Source organism: Orcinus orca, chromosome 20 (genome assembly GCF_937001465.1).
Source record: "Orcinus orca chromosome 20, mOrcOrc1.1, whole genome shotgun sequence".
In the NCBI taxonomy this organism is placed as follows: domain Eukaryota; kingdom Metazoa; phylum Chordata; class Mammalia; order Artiodactyla; family Delphinidae; genus Orcinus; species Orcinus orca.
The window spans coordinates 16,382,811-16,401,503 of NC_064578.1; the positions used below are offsets into that span (position 1 = coordinate 16,382,811).

General features: G+C 39.6%; 1 pseudogene; it reads left to right on the plus strand.

Annotated features, from left to right (window-relative positions):
- Positions 1-16,280: 16,280 nt before the first annotated feature.
- On the plus strand, positions 16,281-17,022 carry LOC101272189 (60S ribosomal protein L7-like; annotated as a pseudogene).
- The last annotated feature ends 1,671 nt before the right edge of the window (positions 17,023-18,693 follow it).

Here is an 18,693-nt window from a genome sequence, read left to right on the forward strand (position 1 = left end):
TGAAAACCAATTCACAGCCTTGTTTAGAAGGCTTTCCCATCAGAAGAATAAGTTCAACCAAAGGAAGCAGACCACCGATACCTGACCTCTAGCACCAGCTTGATGTATGATTCCTTCCTCGCTGCCCTTTTCCGACCCATAGCCCACTGGGCTGCCAGACTCATGCTTACCAGTTACAATTATCCACAGTGATCCCTCCCCAGGATGCTCAGTATTAATTATTAACAGCTGGGAGCATGCTGCTTGGGCGACCCACATCAGTAGGTTTTAAAAGACAATTTGGGTAATTTTAATATGCTATTCAGATGCACTTGGATCCATTAGGATCCTGGGATTATTGACTTTAATAGGTCAGAAATTCTTTTTCTGCTCTCTCCCCCTCACTTTTGGGAGTCAAGGCAGCTGCTTCCAGCAGGGGGCAGACATCAGACAACATTTCCTTTGAAAGGATACACCTTCCTGTCTAAGCTGTGATGGGTTACGTGGCACCTAACTCTCAGCTCATGTCCTAGGTATGGGCTAGATCTTGAGTTTTACCAACCTGGTAGGATTTCATTAGCTTTACTTCTCCCCAGGGTGTTTGTGACTCTTTTTCTCAAATCATGTCCCCAAGTGTCCATCCATTCAAGTACCCTCTGGATGACCCCACCTTCTGACTCACCTTCTGCCTGTGCATTCAAACGTTTTATCATGTGGAGATGTCTGCCTAACTCATGTCAACACACGTGTTAGCCTTCTATTCCCAACTGCTCCATCAACAGGAATACGTTTTCAACCATTATAGGGTTATCTCCTTGGGTCATGATGATTGGGATTATTTTGGATGTTTCCAATGTGTCTACTTCCCTTATTTCTAAATCTTTAGTACTTCTGTAGTCTCCTTTTTTCCCCTTGTCTCACCATCTGCCCTTTCCTGCTTTTTACTTTCTTACTTGCAGACTCCCATGGGCTCCTCTCATACCCCAACCCGTTAGCCCTCTTACCACTAACGTAAACAAAACAACAAAACCATCGAAAACTCTGCCAGTCTTATCCCCTCAGATAAAATCCAGGTCCCCTTCTCTCTCTCAGAACCTATCATTGCCTTCAAATAGTGCCTTCTGTTTCTCTGCTGCCTCTCTCCCCAACAAAATTGCAACTACCTCTTATTTAAGGAGTGTCAACCCCCAATCTATAATACCTGCTTGTCTTAAACTGGATGACACGGGAAATGTGGTCTTGTCAGATCATTTGTCAGATAAAATTCCAACTACTTGTATCTCCAACTTTTATTTTCCCCTCATATACGTTGTCAGTTCCAACATGGGCTGAAACCTAGGTTTCCTAGAGTCTCATGTTCTATAGGAAACTGACTTTAATAAATAGGATCCAAGACCAAATGAGATCAAGCATGCTGGTACCATATAACCATGGACAGACCTACTTGGCCTTTTCATTCAAGTACACCCAGGCCTAAGCTTGCTTATCTTCTTTAAGCTAATAATAATGTACATCTTCATGACTTTAATTTTGGCAATGGATTTTCATACAACTTTCTCACAACCTGTGACAGAGCATAAGGAGGCATCACCTTCCTCACTTCAGAGATGAAGACACCAGGACTGAAATGCATTATGGGTCAAGTTAGTAAGTAGCAAAGCTGTTCTTTAAACCTAAGACTTCTGGGCTCTGAATTCAGTGGTCTTTCCAACAGAGCACATTTCCTGTCGATGTTAGTTATTTTAACAACAATCTTTGCATTCTAGGTACACCACTTCCTCGACCCGACACATCAACTGAAAAATTATTTTATTGACATCTTTTGCTATTTTTAATAGCAACTGTCTCATGACATGTCTAATTAATTTTAGGGTCCTCCTGCTAGGAAATAAGGTTAATATAGCAGTGGGCTGCGAGAATCATCATTATGGAAGTGGCTCCCATTTCCTTCTGCAGTTCAGGAGTAGAGTGGGGTGGGATGGGCAGGAGTCATAACATTATAGAAAAAAACAGTCCCTAAAGGAACTTGTAATACATTATCTTTTCAAAGATCACTAAGATGAGAGATTTGTAAAGCGAAGAAAATTTCAAAACAGCCCACACATACGAGATTGTTTATAGTCATAGATCCAGTATGGAATTCCCAAAGTCCTTACAAGACAGTTTCCAGAAAAGCAACAGAACAATAAGTCCTCAGTCAGGAAATCAACAATTAAGTAGGCTGGCTATTCTCTTTAATCCATCCATTGCAACTTCCAAAGGGTTTATTGGGGTAACTCGACTACGGGGTTTCCCACATTGGAAGGGCAGATAGAAGGATGCACCTTCCCGAGAGAAGAAGCAGACAGTTAAATTTTTACGATGAATAAGTTCCCCGCTCCCCCAGAAGTCTTACTCTGAACACACACACACACACACAGACCAAACCGCCCTCCTGTTCATAATTGCACTGGTCCAAGTGTGCGGAGCCTTCACACAGAATGATGGCTTCCCCTGTCTGCTGCATTTGTTCGGCTCCTTTGGGAGGAGCAATTTACAGAAAGCATTATCGATTTTTGCCATAATAGGTACAGAGATGCCTCACTGTCCCTACTCAGCTGGCTCGCTCTCCGCATCACAACTGTCAGGCCAGTTTGTGAAGCTCCATCATTATTTTTTTTTTCAAGTAAATCCATCACAAGCTCAGGGTGGGGGGAGGGGAGGGAAGTGATGAAAATAAAATTATTTTCACCTTGCCATACGAAAGAATGTTCATGTCCTTCGCTGGAAATGAGTGCAAGCACCATAGACTGGCAGAAAAATAAAAGGAGGGAAAGGAAATTTGCAATACCAGAAAGAAAACCAGATGAAAGACAAGGAAATCAAGTTGGGACCTATTTGAAATATTTTTAATGCAGTTATACCTGGGTTCCAGCTCCCTGTCATCCTCCTCAGGGGGCCTAAAACACGTGCAGGCATTGTCTTTAGTGTGGAATAAAGGGAAAGCAGACACGGATTCATTTGTTTATTTGGTTATCTACTTGTGTGCATCACGGAATGGAATCCGCCTTAAAATTCCCTTCTCAATAGACCACTGGCCTTTACCAGTGACCACCAGTTCCCACTCTACTTTGTTCCTTTGTGCCAGAAGTTTCCTGATCCCCCCCCCCACCTCCACCCCACCCCCCAGCCCTCCCTCGCTGTTCACTGGAGGCCTCCACCATTTGGTTACTGATCAGCATGTGAATGGCAATACTTCTTACTTGAAATATTTTTTAAAATGAGAAAGAGTCTCTTAGAAATCACATGGAAAATAAACAGAGGGGGAAACTACACTCAATATGTTACGGATGCTCAAACAAGCCTTTTGATATTCATGATCCGCCTTGATTGGTCATTGGTACCCTCTTCAAGCAGGTCTCCAGCCTTGGCGAGGAAGGTCAGAGCTTATCTTCCTTCATCTGAGGGTACGGGCTCTCCTGTCCCCCAAATTCCTAAACACAGCCTTGTTGGAGGCTCGGAAGATTTAACCCAAGAACTGGCTCTGGATCTCATTCCCAGATCCTCAGTTCATTAGCCATGAAAAGTGATAGCCACTTAAGATTTTTATGAGACGTTGTTCCAAAGATGGACCACAGAAAACTGCACAATTACACAGCACTTTGCATACAGCCCGCCAGCCTCTGGCTCAGACCTAAGTAGCTCAACAGCCATCAAACTGCAGAACGCAAAGTGGCCAGTTTGCTCTTGGTAAAAGGTGAGGATGTGGTGACGTTTTGTTCCAAGTGGTGCTTTCTTGAAAGGACACACTTATTCTGATACAAATCCAACACCTAACCGAGTATCCTTTCTACCCGCCCCCCCCACAGCCGCAACCTCTCCACCCTACAGCTACAAGAACAGACCCTTAAAAGCACGCAGGTCCCTCCCTTTCTCAGAGCTCCTATTTGGCAGGAACATTTGCAGACAGAGAAGTTGAGAGGGACTGAGGTCCAGCTGAAAGAGGCAGACCTGCAATCCATTTGGACACTAGCCTTCTGGGGCTGGACGTGAACTGAATCATTTTGAAAACAAAACCCAGTCCTCCTCTATCAGATAATATAGAAAACACATTGAAATCAGGGCAAGAAATGGGATTAGTCCCATAAAACCTGTAATTCTGACTGCAGCTGCCTGATTCTTTGTCACCCTTAACACTATATACTCAACTGTGATGCAACATGGCAGCGCTCACCAGATTCAAAAATTCTGTGTAGCAAGAAGGAGAAACAAGAATCTTGGTGATTTTGAACTTTCACTTCTAAATTGTATTTCGAGACTCCCATCGGAACATGGGGTCTAAGTGATGCTATTCAAGCCCTGCTACCTATCCCACCCAGAGGAAGATTAACTATGAGACCCTGGGAGAGACCATGGCAAAGATGCGTACGGTTTGCAAAACTTGCAAACTCTTACAAGATATGCTAGGTAGTCAGTTAAGGCTACTGTCTCTTTTCACGTTGATTTTTTTACACTTCCTCTCACATCAGGTGGCACTCAAGTGGCCACCGGCATTTTGTGGATCTGGTTACATTTAGTTTGGCTTTAGAGAAGTATACTTATTTGAGGTTCACAGTCATGTCCATGAACACCTAAGTCATTGCTAGCCAACTCAACATAGAAAAATTCCAGAAACACCCTGCTCCCAAAAGAGTAGCTAATGTTCCTGGCACAGAGACACATACAACTACACCAAGAATGACTGGATGATGACCTACTACAGTCTTGTATGAGGCAGAACCTACTGTATTAAGGGTGTTACACACATGATTTCATTTAACTTTTACAACAATAGACATTTGCTGTTTCTTTCACTGTTGTTTCCCCAATGACTAGAACAGTGCCTGGTACATAGTAGCTGTGTAATAAATATCTGGGAAATGGATAAATAACCCATAGAATAATGGGCAAGAACATTAAAATAAGATTCACAAAGAAAAAATATAATGGACCAAGAAATGCTAATAATCAATGAAGTAGAAAGTAAGATAATATTTTCTATTAACACATAGACAAAGTTTTGTTTCATTTTTTTAGATTTTATTATTTTTTATTTTTTTTAAAGTCTTTATTGAATTTGTTACAACATTGCTTCTGTTTTATGTTTTGGTCTTTGGCCACAAGGCATGTGGGATCTTAGCTCCCCAACCAGGGATCGAACCTGCACCCCCTGCATTGGAAGGTGAAGTCTTAACCACTGGACAGCCAGGAAAGTCCCTGTTTGTTTCGTTTTTAATGACAAATGCTAGTGTGAAAAAGAAGTTCAGATATGGGTTACATGGGCGTAACCTGGTACAACCTCTCTGTGTAACCATCTGGCCATATTTATTACACTTTTAAAAATATTCATAGTCTTTAACCACAAATTTCAGTGTTTGGGAATTAATCCTAAACATCAGAATATTATGTATAAAAGTTAGGTATGAAGATTTTAATCACAATATTATTTAAAAGAGAGAAAAATAATATATAATCTAAATGTCCATTTTGGTGGTTAGACATAATGGTGACATAAAAGTTGGTCCATTCACATGATAAAATGTCATAGAGCTGTTTAAAATCATGCTTTTAAAGTAGCATCTTATGACATAGGAAAATACACTAGTTATATTTGTACAATTTTGTGATGTCTATAAGACTACACCTATGCATTGAAAAAAACTGTAGGAGACTACACACACAGAAATATAAAGAGGGGTTATCTCTGTGTTAGTAGGGCTGTATTTTCTCAGTGGTCCTGAAGATGCATGCAAGGAGACGCTCTTTGGTTCTCGTGCCATAGACCCAATCTCTAAGAGAACAAAATCTTGATTCTGGAAAATGTGCATGGGCCAAGAGAATTTACTACTAGCTGGCCTTGAATAATGTCACTAGTGAATTACCCAATTTTGATGGTTCATCCATTTATTTACTCATTCAATAGCTAGTAAACACTTCCCATATGCTTAGGGCTCAAATAGATACTGAGCCTATAGCTGTTAACAAATGAACAAGATCCCTGCCCTCATGGAACTTACATGCTAATTTAACAACAGACAGTAAACAAGTAGCATTCACATTCTGCTCAAAGATAATGATTCAAAGAAACCAAGGACGATGATGTCATATTCAGTTGGTTGACAGTGCCTTGGAGCACTGTTCATTGGACACATGAAAAATGTAGTGTGAATTAAAAAGTTCCAACTGTCATAATTCAATTTCAAGCTATCTGGGACACCAACACCATTTTCCTAAAATTAAGCTTGACTTTATGAACCAAGAAGTCCTCTCACACTTGGCTCCAATTCATAGGCAGCAAAATTAAACTTCTTTCAAATGCACACGTTCTTTTCTCTCATCTCCCATTCAGAGAAGTTAGTTCAAAGTGCAGTAGACAGAGTATGCCATGAAATACAATAACATGGAAAGCAGATATGTCCAAATCTCCAGAAAAGTACATTTTTTTCTAAGGAGGAACTAAATTGTAAAGGTGAACCAAGTGGTAAGCAGATTCTGAATGGTGATATAAACCATGACACATTTAATGAAATTGCCTCCAATAACCTGGATAAGAATGACTCACAAAGAAGATTTGCAACATTTCTGTGCAAACTGGATCTAAAGCAAGGACAGTCTATATCTCTCTGGAAAGGGTATATTTTAAAATGTTTTTAAATCTGTTCAAATAATACGAGAAGATGCAACCAGATATTAAGAGAGCTTGGCATTTCTCATCTCTTTCTAAGCTGAACAGTTGAATCGTATGGTTCTAGAATTTCCAACTGTCTCAGTATTGAACTCATGGATACTCACGTGGCTGCCTGACACCTATGTGGTTGTAAAGCTAAACGCTGAAGCCAGATGACATGGTTAAATTGTTCTCCCTTCCACTGATGACACCAGAACTTGTCATTCGTTTTACCAAAGTGGCTCAATGTTGCTTCACACTGATTATCTAATAGCACCCATTATGAGGAACACAGCCCCAGCCAGCCACAAAATCATCTTCCACTGTTGATTCCCTGGACAGTTCACAAATGGTTTAGACTGGGAATACAGATGAAATGAACTTGTGTTTACGTATAAGAAGGTTACTAGAGATCCAGGGAAGTACAAAAAGAAAAACAAGCAAAATAAGATATTCAGAAGGTAGGTTCTACAGCTATAAAGATATTCATTCCGAGTGCTCTATGGAAAGTTCAGAGTGAGAGGTAATATGAATGTATAACCATCAACATTAAATTGTGCCACAAAACATAATGCTACTAAGCCATTAAAAAACGTTGCTGATTGGTGAGTAAAGAAAAATGTTCACAACGTATTATTGAAGTGAAAACACAGACTATGACACAACACAGACAGTAGGATTCCAAACAAATATACAATTAGAAAAAATATAAGAAAGGTATACACCAAAATTTTTACAGTGGTCATCCCACAGAAGTAGAAGTGGGGCAATCGTAATTTTCTTATTTTTGTATTATTTTGTAATAAAAAAGACATATTTCTCCTTTATGTGACTTAAATAATTATAGACCTAATTGGTCACTGGATAAAACCCAAGAACACTCCAGTGGTGTAAGTAGTTGAATAGGTGGGACAGTAGTATTAACAGGTGGGATAGTTTTGGCAATGGTCTGTAGATCACCACTGGTTTGTGATGAAGTGTTCACTAGAAAAGTAGAAAAGAATGGATAATTTCATGATATTTTTCATAGAAATAAAATTATTCACCTGAAAGGCTATTATTAAGTCTGAGATTGTTTCCTTCCTACTCTTTTGGGGGGTGGGGTGGGAATTAATGTCCTTTCTTTTATGAAACATGTTGGTGATAGTAAATAGTAACAGTGTCTGCTTAATACCCTTTCATAGCAAAATAAAAGGCTGACAACTCCTGTGTCAGCTTCCAAAGCTTAACACTTTTGCTAGTTCTAACAATTCAAATGTGGGGACTAATTATTTCTAAATGGAGCATTTCTATTTATACACATTTTATCAGAACAAGATTTACAAACCTATTGTCCTTAGGCAGAGTATACCCTGTAGATGAATTTTGTTTACTTAAAATTGGGAAATTTCTCATAAACATCCCTTTACTGGGCTCACAGTTCCACAGAGCACAAGATGCTGTAGTTGAGGACTCACTGTTTCTTTGGTGGGCTTGGAGTCCCCCAGTTTGCTGCAGAGAGCTTCCTGGCTCACTTTGACCACTTTTGGTATCTGCCTGGTCCTTGTAGGCATTTGAATCTGCTACCCTTTTAGGAAACACACTAATGGCCTGTTTTCAAGAGAGGACATTAGGGGATTATGGAAGCCACATTCTGTTTAGTAGGATTGGAGAAAACCTAGCCCCGGTTCTTCTGCATAGCAACATCTTGGACTGTGGTCCAAGAGCTTGGCATCACTGATCAAAATTCTAGCAGTGGCCTTTCAGCTGTAGCCAGTAGCCATGGCCGGAAAGCAAATCAAATACAAAAAATAACCCTCAAACATTCCTTGTATTCCTCCCCCCACCCCTGCCCCCACCGTCCCCTGGGGGGACGCCTTATTTAAATATTTTCTTGCCTTGGCTTTCTCCTTCACAATCACTCATACCATAAAAATAAAGCAAGAAACACCAAGAATTTTAAACACCTCAGTCTGTAATGGGATTAGAGCATCTGTAAGGTGTAAAAAATTATTTCATTGTTTCCTATAAACTGGCTCCTTCCTCACCAGAAAGAGCCTCAGTCAAGATGTAGAAAGCAACTTTTTAAACAGCGTGTATTAAATCTGACAAACATCTGGTCAATCAAATTTACAGCAATACACAGGGTCTAATAAAGGTTTATTTCTTCTTGAAGAACAAATTTAAAGATTTTTTTAAAAAGCTTTTATATATAAAAAGAAAACTAGACCTGCATTTTTGGCCCAGACTGATTTCAAATGCTCTGTGCTTTGCCAAGCCCAGCCACTAGGGCTCTGTTTCCTAGAGGCAGCAGCAAAGGAGACATGTGCTGAGGCTTGCAGGCCAACAGCACTCCTGCATCACAAAGGAAAGTACTCAGTGTGGCCCAGGAAGTGCTAAGTTTGAAGCTGACTGCGGTCCTCAGTGGGACAGGGGCCAAGGTGGCGATAGGGAGCCCCAAGCAAGCCAGGATCATCCATCTATCAACACCATTTCTCAGCGTTGCTACCTCCTTGTACATGTGCGTGTTGAGGCTGGGGGATCAGGGAATGGGTTTGGAGCACAGAGTAAGAGAAGGGAATGGAGAAGGACGGAGGAGCTACCTAAGCCCCTCCCTTTGTTCCCTTCTCTAATTCTCTCAAACCAGCAGCTCTTAGGAACAAGGTCAGGACATGATTTAAGCTACTTAGAAGAAGGCATGGGCAGTGGTGCTGAGAATAAAACTGAGCTCGCCCTTCAAACCATGAGTGATTGGGGTTAAAGAGTAGGACACCCACTCAGACACCATACCTCTCAGTGCCTGCCACACCCTTGTACCATATGCTCACCAATACTCTGCAGTAGCTCCATTAGCCATAGCATAATGGGGATGATATTTTGAAAATATGAAACTATTTAATTTTTTCCCCTTAGGTGGATTCCTCTCACCATCCATTAAATAAATGTATTTCATTGTTTCAGGGGAAGAGTGGATAGGTAAAAGCACCCCTTGATGGAGCTAAGCCTGGGGCACCCAAATCAATTAGCCACAGAGGAGAGTAAGTGTTGCAGATGACAAAGAGAAAGCGAGTAACAGATCAGATACAAGTACCCTGAATTCCCCTTTGGGGTCAAAACTCCAGAGAAAAATCGGGAGTGAAGAGTGATAGAAAACTTCATATAGTGTTACTGCCAAAGCGCTGTTTAGAAATGGTTGAAGGAGGTATTTAAAAAGATGGAGTAATACTCTGTAATGGCCTATATGGGAAAAGAATCTTAAAAACAGTGGATATATGTGTATGTATAACTGATTCACTTTACTGTACACCTGAAACTAACACAAAATTGTAAATCAACTCTACTCCAATAAAAAATTGTTTTAAATTTTAATTTATTAATTAATTAAAAAGATGGACTAGAAGGAACTTTTCAACCTCAGCAATTTAGGCCAAATACTTCTTTGTTGTGAAGGTTGTCCTTTGCATTATAGAATGTTTAACAGAATTCTCGGCAACTACCTACAATGCCAGGCAGTCCATGCCCGCCTCCCCAGTGGGACAACCAAAAATATCTACAGACATTGCCAGTGTCCTCTATCGAAGGGACAAAATCACTCCCTGCTGAGAACAATGGGACTAGCTCTCAGAGCCTGTGCAAGTATCAGGCAATATAGGAGCACCAGATGCCTTGAAAGGAGTGGACAAGTAATTAGTGAGAGAACTGGTAGACCGGAAGATACCACACATGGAGGGGACCAGAGGCAATGGTGAGGCCAAAGCAGACCAACTAGACCCAACTAAACTTCAGTAGGCACAAGCACTGAATGTGAGGAGCCCACCCAGGCCACCCTTGCCGTAGAGGAGACCGAAGTATAGCACACGTACCGAGGACCCTCTCCTGTCGGCTGCCATTGAGAAGACATAATTCTTCCCAGTACACAGAGGCTACCGGAACAAAAGAGGTGTATCAGATTAGATGATTCACAAAGAGAGAAACAACCCTCCTGGAAGGATGACTGAATCGTACATTAACCCAGTATGTACCCTAAACAGAATGAATATGACCTAGAGACTGTTGTCAAGGACTGTGGCACGTCAAGAATAAGATGAGACCACTTATAATCAGAATCATAGCAAGTGTCCAGGACCCTCTACACTTTGTTCCAGATTTTCTTATGCTCCCATTCAGTTTCTGGGTTTCAGCCCCTGACTGTGGCTAGTAGCTCTACTTTTGACCTTCAACCTTAGGATCTGCTTTTCTCTCTCTTCCAGCCTTGGATTTCACTGTTTATCAAAGAATCATGGAAACCTCTAATGTGGAAACTCCCTAGGACATAATACAGTGTCTGGTGTTCCAGTTGAACCATCCCCTTGACGGTCAAGGAAGAATCCCATTGCTACAGACTTTTCTGGATTCACAGCAGAAGAGCTAATAAGTAAACCTTCTAGAGCTGTACTGCCCAATATTAGCCACTAGCAGCATGTAGCTATTCAAATTTAAATTATTTAAAATTAGATAAAGTTAGAAATTATAGCTCTCCAGTCACTATCATGGACAGAATTATGTCTCCCCAGTTCATATGTTTAAGTTGTAACCCTCAAAATCTGAGAATGTGACTATATTTGGAGATGAGATCTTTAAAGAGGTAATTAAGTTAAAATGAGGTCTTTAGGGTGGGTCTTAATTCCATCTAACTGGTGTCCTTATAAGAAGAGGAAATTAACACACACAGAGATATACCAGGGATGTGTGTGCACAAAGAAAAGACCATATGAGGACACACAGCAAAAAGGCAGCTATTTGCAAGCCAAGGAGAGAGGCCTTGGAATGAAATCAACCCTACCAACACCTTGATCTCAGATTTATAGCCTTCAGAACTGAGAGAAAGTAAATTTCTGTTGTGTAAGCCACCCAGTCTGTGGTATTTTGTTATAGCAGCCCTAGCAAACTAGTATAGTCACACTGGCCATATCTCAATAGCTGCATGGAACTAGCAAGAAGTTCTACAGGAGAGCACCACTCTACAGCTAATGGCAGCTGAAATAAAAAGAAAATAAACCTTGATGTGGCCCACGATTCAACCTCATACGCGATAACTCTTGTGATTTATTGGCAGTCGTGTTGTCTAATTAACGTGTCTCTTCTTTTTGCCTCTTACATTCAGTTAGAGCTCAAATAGTCAAGCAGAGAACTTGGGACTCTGTAGCTCCTTCCTCCGGCTCGTGACAATTTTCACTCTATATGTAACAAGAACCCTGTATCTCTGCTTGCGTATCACAGTGGTAATACCCACCATCACACACACATACATACTTTACCTTAAGGCTAAGAAGAGCTAATAATCCTCCCTACCCCCAACACACAGACACTCAAACACCCACAGAGTTACAACTGTACTTAATTCTCGAAACCACATAAACCATGTGTACCAGAAGCTACTGGTGCTTTCCCTGGATCCCCTCAGGCCATCCCAGAGGTAATCAGCAGAAAGTTCCCATACACATAGCTTCCTGCTCTCTCTAGCCAAGGTGGTGGGTTCAGGACAGAAGAGAGGCATGAAGTGCTAAGAAACTGACGCTCAGTAATGACCTTCAAATAACAAGAGGCAGAAGTTACAGATAAAGAGCTTTCTTGTCCCTCAAGAGTCTCACTATCAAGGATGGTCTATGTAGCCTCTGACGACCCCCAAAAGCATGAAGCTCCAGTTGCCCACAGTACTGACCTACTTTACCACATCCCTCGTGGGCTGCCCTCCCTTCCCCCACTCCCGCCCAGCACACCTGGGACCATTTTCTGTTTGGGGTGGGTTAACCCCAACTAAGACATCATGAAAGACTTGGCACAATCTTGACAAACACAAAGGATAGGAACTGAAATTTACACACAAATTTTAAATGTTTTTGACACCTGTAGACTGAAGATCTGAGGGTAGTTTTTTTTTTTTTTTTTTTTTTTTTTACCATAGACACTGTTGGGTCCCTCTACTCAAGAAAGAAAAACATCTAGAATTGCTTCTACAGTATAATCTACAGGCTGCCTTGACCAAGTGTCTCACCTGGCCCCTTTCAGGATAACCAGAGAAATAGAAATAGGGTAATTTCTCAAGACTAAACTGGACAGATCAGTATCAATGCACAGAAGACTGATTCTTCTGCACGATTAACAGAGAAGGCTGCCGTGGAACAAACTGCTATTTTTCTGACTCTCTACAACAAAATGTTGAAAACCTTGATGAGCACTGAAAGAACCCTTCTCTGGTGATAAATGCAGAGGAGAGAATGCTCAGTAAGGAAATGAGAATAAGAGGTAAATTTGCTGGCACTATCGCACAGTTCCATTCATGATTCTGCTACAGCTCAAATTATATTACAACAAAAATGACTCTATCATTAATTGTGTAATACCCTCCCTCTTACCAAAAAAAAAGTGTGAGTCTCAGTGGACAGTTTACTTATGTCACATAAATATCTAGTGCCTGACGCATAAGAAAGCCAACAGTTGCTTTTAAGAGATTTGACTCCTGGAAGCTAAGGAGAGTGGGCAAGTACCCAAAGACATCCAAATTCCATATGGTTTCTGCCTCTCTCTGAAAGTTGGCATCCGGTTCCCAATTGTGCTCTTCCCAAGAAGCCCACTCCATGCACAACTCAAAGGAACTTAAGCCTCATTCATGCTAATGAGTCTCTTTATTGGTCCAGCAAAATGGAAAGAACTTTGAAAGCTTGATATTTCCAGCTACATTTTGTTTGAAACAGAGAAACCAAGCATCAGGTAGTAGGAAGCTCAGGGACAAACCTCCATGGCCACCATTTTTGTCCCATGAGAGCAAAACAGGCAGAGGAATTCCAAGAAATAAGACACAAAGCTGCAAGCTCTACGCAAGACTCAATGGAGGCCCTGGACTCTCTCCATAGGTGTCGCTGTGGTCCTGTCCAGGGCTTAGCGGAACATTGCCTATCTTTGAGAGGAAAGGCAGCTAGGAAAGAAGAGTGAGTACTTGAAAATTAATGATGTCAGTCTGTCTTCATATATCAAGCTAATTTGAAAGGGCTTTAATTTTCTTAAAGGATAAAAAAAGGTTTCTTTGCTAGATTAAACTTGCAATTGTCATTCATATATTGTTTATAAGGTAGTCATCTCTTCGCTCTGTATTTTTTTGTTTTTGATTTTGTATACTAGTTAGCAGTGAAGACTTGTCTGCGTGTATCAGAAGGAATAAAGAGAGAAACGTCCTTAACTGTCAGTTTTAATAAGAGGAGTCAACATGCCTCTATTCAGGTTAAATATTGTCCTGTCACATTTCAATAGAGTCAACAGATTTTTTTAAAAGAAAAGTCAAAAGCACTGTGTATGCAAAAAACCCTCCCTGTCATAGAATGTCAAAGCCCTTCTTTATCTGGGGGAGGGGCGTGGAGGTAGGACAGAAAAATCTTTTGTAAAATGTGAAAAATTACCTCTCATAATTGGTGCTGACATAAAAAAGGGCTGTTTTTTTTTTTTTGTTAGAAAAACAAAGAAAATCTCTAATTTAATAATCACCTGCAAAGTGTTATTGTGATGGGAACAAAAAACACACAATCAAAGTCATCTTTTTTAAGTAACTATAGTGTTTTTAGGCAATCACTGTGCTTTACAGCAGCTCATACACATAAACCAACAATGTTCAGAGTGGAGAAAAGCTGCTCCAAACTCCTCAAGGAAAGTTTCTGAAATAACCAGGCTACAATAAGAAAATGTAAATGGGGCATTATGTTCAAAATAAAGCCAAACAAGAGTCTTTAACCCAAACCACGTTCCTTTAAGAAGGAATCATTTAGGCGTAAGTTGCAAGAGAAAAGCCATTCTTCATAGGAGGCCTAAAGGGTTAAAGATACACATTTTGGATTGATGCACTAGAGAGAACTGGGCCTACGTTGAGTAGATAACAATTCGTAAAATAAAGTAGCAGAATAAAGTCATTTTTCTGTTTCAAATGCCTGTTGATTTGTTAAAAATGTGAACTCTAGCTGGGGTTTTCAGGATTTGATATGTTTTTTATTTGCTGCAAACACTATAATTTTAGAAATTATTCTAACTCTGAATGAAACTATTTCCATTTAATAACCATCTCTACCAAATAGGTCAGTGTGAGTAATATGTGCAGCTTTCTAGACTAAGAATATTCAGAATAATCTCAAGTTTGATAATATCAGACCAAACGGGATCCACTCTCCTAAAAACAGCAAAGAAGGCTGACTCACAATTTCAACATTTACTTATGGTTTCACTGCGGCCTAGTGTTTCCTTGAAATGGTCTCCTTACCAACCAAGGAAGATCAGAGTTGAAAAAAATCTACATCAAGTCCTTTAAATTAGAAATAAAATAAACACACAAGCAAACATTTTGCCTTTGAGTAGGGTGACCATATTTTCTGATTTGCCCAGGACAATCCCAGGTTACTGTTATCCTGGTGTCCCATTTGTTTTAGCACTTGTTTTAGATTTTGCTCTTATTAATGAAGCATCATTAGTCACAACTGCATTAAAAAATAATCCAAGATGGATCTAGTAGATCTGCACTTTGTACTTCCAACTTCTGCCATGGTATTGTTTACTTGTGGATGAAATGTATATGTAGTAATAGAATTCTCACATTAGCACATGGCTAAATCTGAGAAATGACCACTGTTAGCCCATATCTCTTTCCTAGACACTTTCCAGGGGCAATTCATTCCTCTCTTTCAAGGACAACTTGCAGAGTAATCGCTGATAAAATAAGCACTTAGGAAGATCTAACTCCTCTGGTTTATGATGGTGGTGAGAGAAATATTTGTCACTACTGCCTTTGCTGGATTCTTAAATGCCATAACCCATGCCTGTAAGATGTACAAAGGTGGTGAGGTCAGCAAGAAAATTAGAAAATTATAGCAGTCTTGTCATGGATACTATAAGAGTAGTCTGTGTGCTTTTACTATTGGGTTATCTCCTTCAGTGTATGGTGAGAACCTACAATAACATATTTATTTATTTATGTAAATATTTGACAATACTTTTTTATTTTGCAATAAACTCTAGCCATCAGTGAGCTCAAAGCCACAAAAAATACATATTTAAAGAAAACTTAAATTCTGAATTTCTACTGCTTAAAAAGCTGGTGTGAGCTTATAACTTGCATGACATATGTGTTAACATTTACCATCCACCATGGAGAGATCATAGTGGTATCACTGACTACAAGAAAAGCAAAAAATGTAAATCTGCTAAAGAAGTATTGTATTCTACTTAAAAAGTTAGTAGTTATTCAAAGAAAACTATACCAAAAAAATTATGATTTAATATGTAAAGCTATAGAAGGTTCAATTGCACACCACTCTATCAACCATGACTTTTCATTTAGATCAAATGACTCTTTTTTTAATTTCACTTACATGAGATTTTAGTTGAAATAGATGCTAAAATTTACATTTTATATAGTCAAAATACATTAACTGAAGTACAAAGATTTTTTGACTAAGCTGAAGTAAAATTAACTTTTTAAAAAGACGTTACCATGACTGTATGATTTTTCTTTCTTTGCTGCTCATTATTATTTTTTTTTTTATCAATTGGATTTTAGATTTGAAATTTTGAAGAATTACCTTAAAAATCAAGCTATTTGGCCTCTTTTCTGGCTGGAACCATGGAGGGTGCAGAAGAGAAGAAAAAGAAGGTTCCTGCTATGCCCGAAACTCTTAAGGAAAAGCAAAAGGATTTTGCAGAGCTTAAGATCAAGCACCTAAGAAAGAAGTTTGCCCAAAAGATGCTTCGAAAGGCAAGGAGGAAGCTTATCTATGAAAAAGCTAAGCATTGTCACAAGGGATACAGGCAGATGTACAGAATTCAGATTCGAATGGCTAGGATGGCAAGAAAAGCTGGAAACTTCCATGTACCCATGGAACCCAAACTGGCATTTGTCATCAGGATCAGAGGTATCAATGGTGTGAGCCCAAAGGTCTGTAAGGTGTTGCAGTTTCTTCACCTTTGTCAGGTCTTCAATGGCACCTTTGTGAAGCTCAACAAGGCTTCAATTAACATGCTCAGAACTGTGGAGCCATACATTACAGGGGATACCCAAACCTGAAGTCAGTAAATGAGTCTATCTACAAGCGTGGTTATGGCAAAAGCAACGAGAAGCGAATTGCCCTGACAGATGCGTTGATTGTTCGATCTCTTGGTAACTATGGCATCATCCGCATGGAGGATCTGATTCATCAGATCTATGCTATTGAGAAGTGTTTCAAAGAAGCAAACAACTTCTTCTGGCCCTTCAAATTGTCTTCTCCACGAGGTGGAATGAAGAAAAGACCACCTATTTTGTAGAAGGTGGAGATGCTGGCAACAGGGAAAACTAGATCAACAGGCTTATTAGAAGGATGAACTAAGGTATCTGCCATGATTTTGTAATCTGGTCAGTTAATAAACAGTGACTGCCTTTAAATTGAAAAAAAATTGACCTATTTGTTCTACAATGGTATTAATTATGTAAATAAATGAGTCCTCTAAATTTTGATTGCATTTTGTTCAAAATCACTTTGAAAACCTTAATCAAGTAGTCAACAAATGAATACCAAAAAAATACAGCATGAAGAATTCAGTGAATGACAATTACTGGAACAAAATTTGTATATAAGAACACATTAAATTTATCCCCAAAAAAGCATGAAGGAAATTTAAACATATTAAATGATGAGAGCACAAATAATGTACAACATTTTATTTTAAAATTCTATAAACATGCTTTAGAATATCTCAAACTGTGCAAAGCATATTTTGATCGAGAGCTTCTTTAAAAATCATATAAGTTTATGTTTTTAGTGATGTAAAATGAAATTGAGAAAGCCTATGATTTTGAGGCATCTTAATTTGGCAAAACATTCAAAAGATTACAAAAAGACAGATAATTTGATGAGTTTTACCTTACCAATTTTTTATCACAAAAAGTTTCCCTGAATTAAAGCAATTAGATATACCTGTATAAATATTTTGGTTGAAATATATACGCACTTCAGTGTGACAAAAAAACCTGAAGCTATATTCCAGTTAGTAAAATTTTTCTCTGAGATTATCAGAAACTTCAGCATTTGTAGAGAGAGTAATTTTCCATGTATAAGTATCATGGCTTACAAGGATTAGTAAATTAAATGTAACAAGTTTCAAACAAAAAAATGCAACTTTGAAAGTTGAACAGTGACACTTTACTATTTACCAATAAATAAGGTTCCTGGAAAGGTGCCTTCTCCAGAGTATGAGGTCTCCATTACATTTCTGTGTGCCCAGAGACGTTCCCTTTTGAGTTATGTCATTGAGTGACTTTGTGCTGTGTCACCTTAACTAAGCAAGAACTATGGTTGCTTTCCAGCATCCCCTTCCTTGCAGTTTCGAGTTAGCATCACCCACAAATGACATTTTGTGCAATATTTGGAAGGCAGAAGCCCAGCATTTTCTTTTTCTTAATGCTCTAAACATTGGTGCATCTGGTTGGGTACCAGGCAAAATGACAGCTCATACACTAGCTCACCCAGGTGATGTGCAGCAGTGCTTGGACCCACAGTTCCTCCAGCTCCTGCCGGATCTGCTCCTTCAACTTCTCACTCCTTGACCAAGTGCATGCACAGTTCCTCGGTGAAGGGTACCATCTTCTCTCTCCAGTCATCCAGTCTCTTTGAGATTGGAAGTGGAATCCCTATCTGTCTCTGACCAGTTTCTGCTCATGGATTCAGTTATTCTCATGAGTTTCTAGTTCATTCTCATTCCTGTCCATTTCAACCTTTTTTTTTTTTTTTCCAACTGCTGGCCAGACTGACCAATGGCAACTTCAGTTCCAACACTGGATGCTGAGGCAAGAGTCTACAAGGACCAATCCATCAGCCCCCACAATTGTGTAAGGTCTAAACCCCATAATAAATCCCTCGTTCTAATCACTCAAGATGGTTTGCTACTCTGATTGAACCTTGACACATCATCCCAATTCTTCAAAACCAGGTAGTTCCTTAAATTTTATAAGCCACCTGCCAGATACAAACACTGAACTTCATAGCCACTTCAATGTTTAT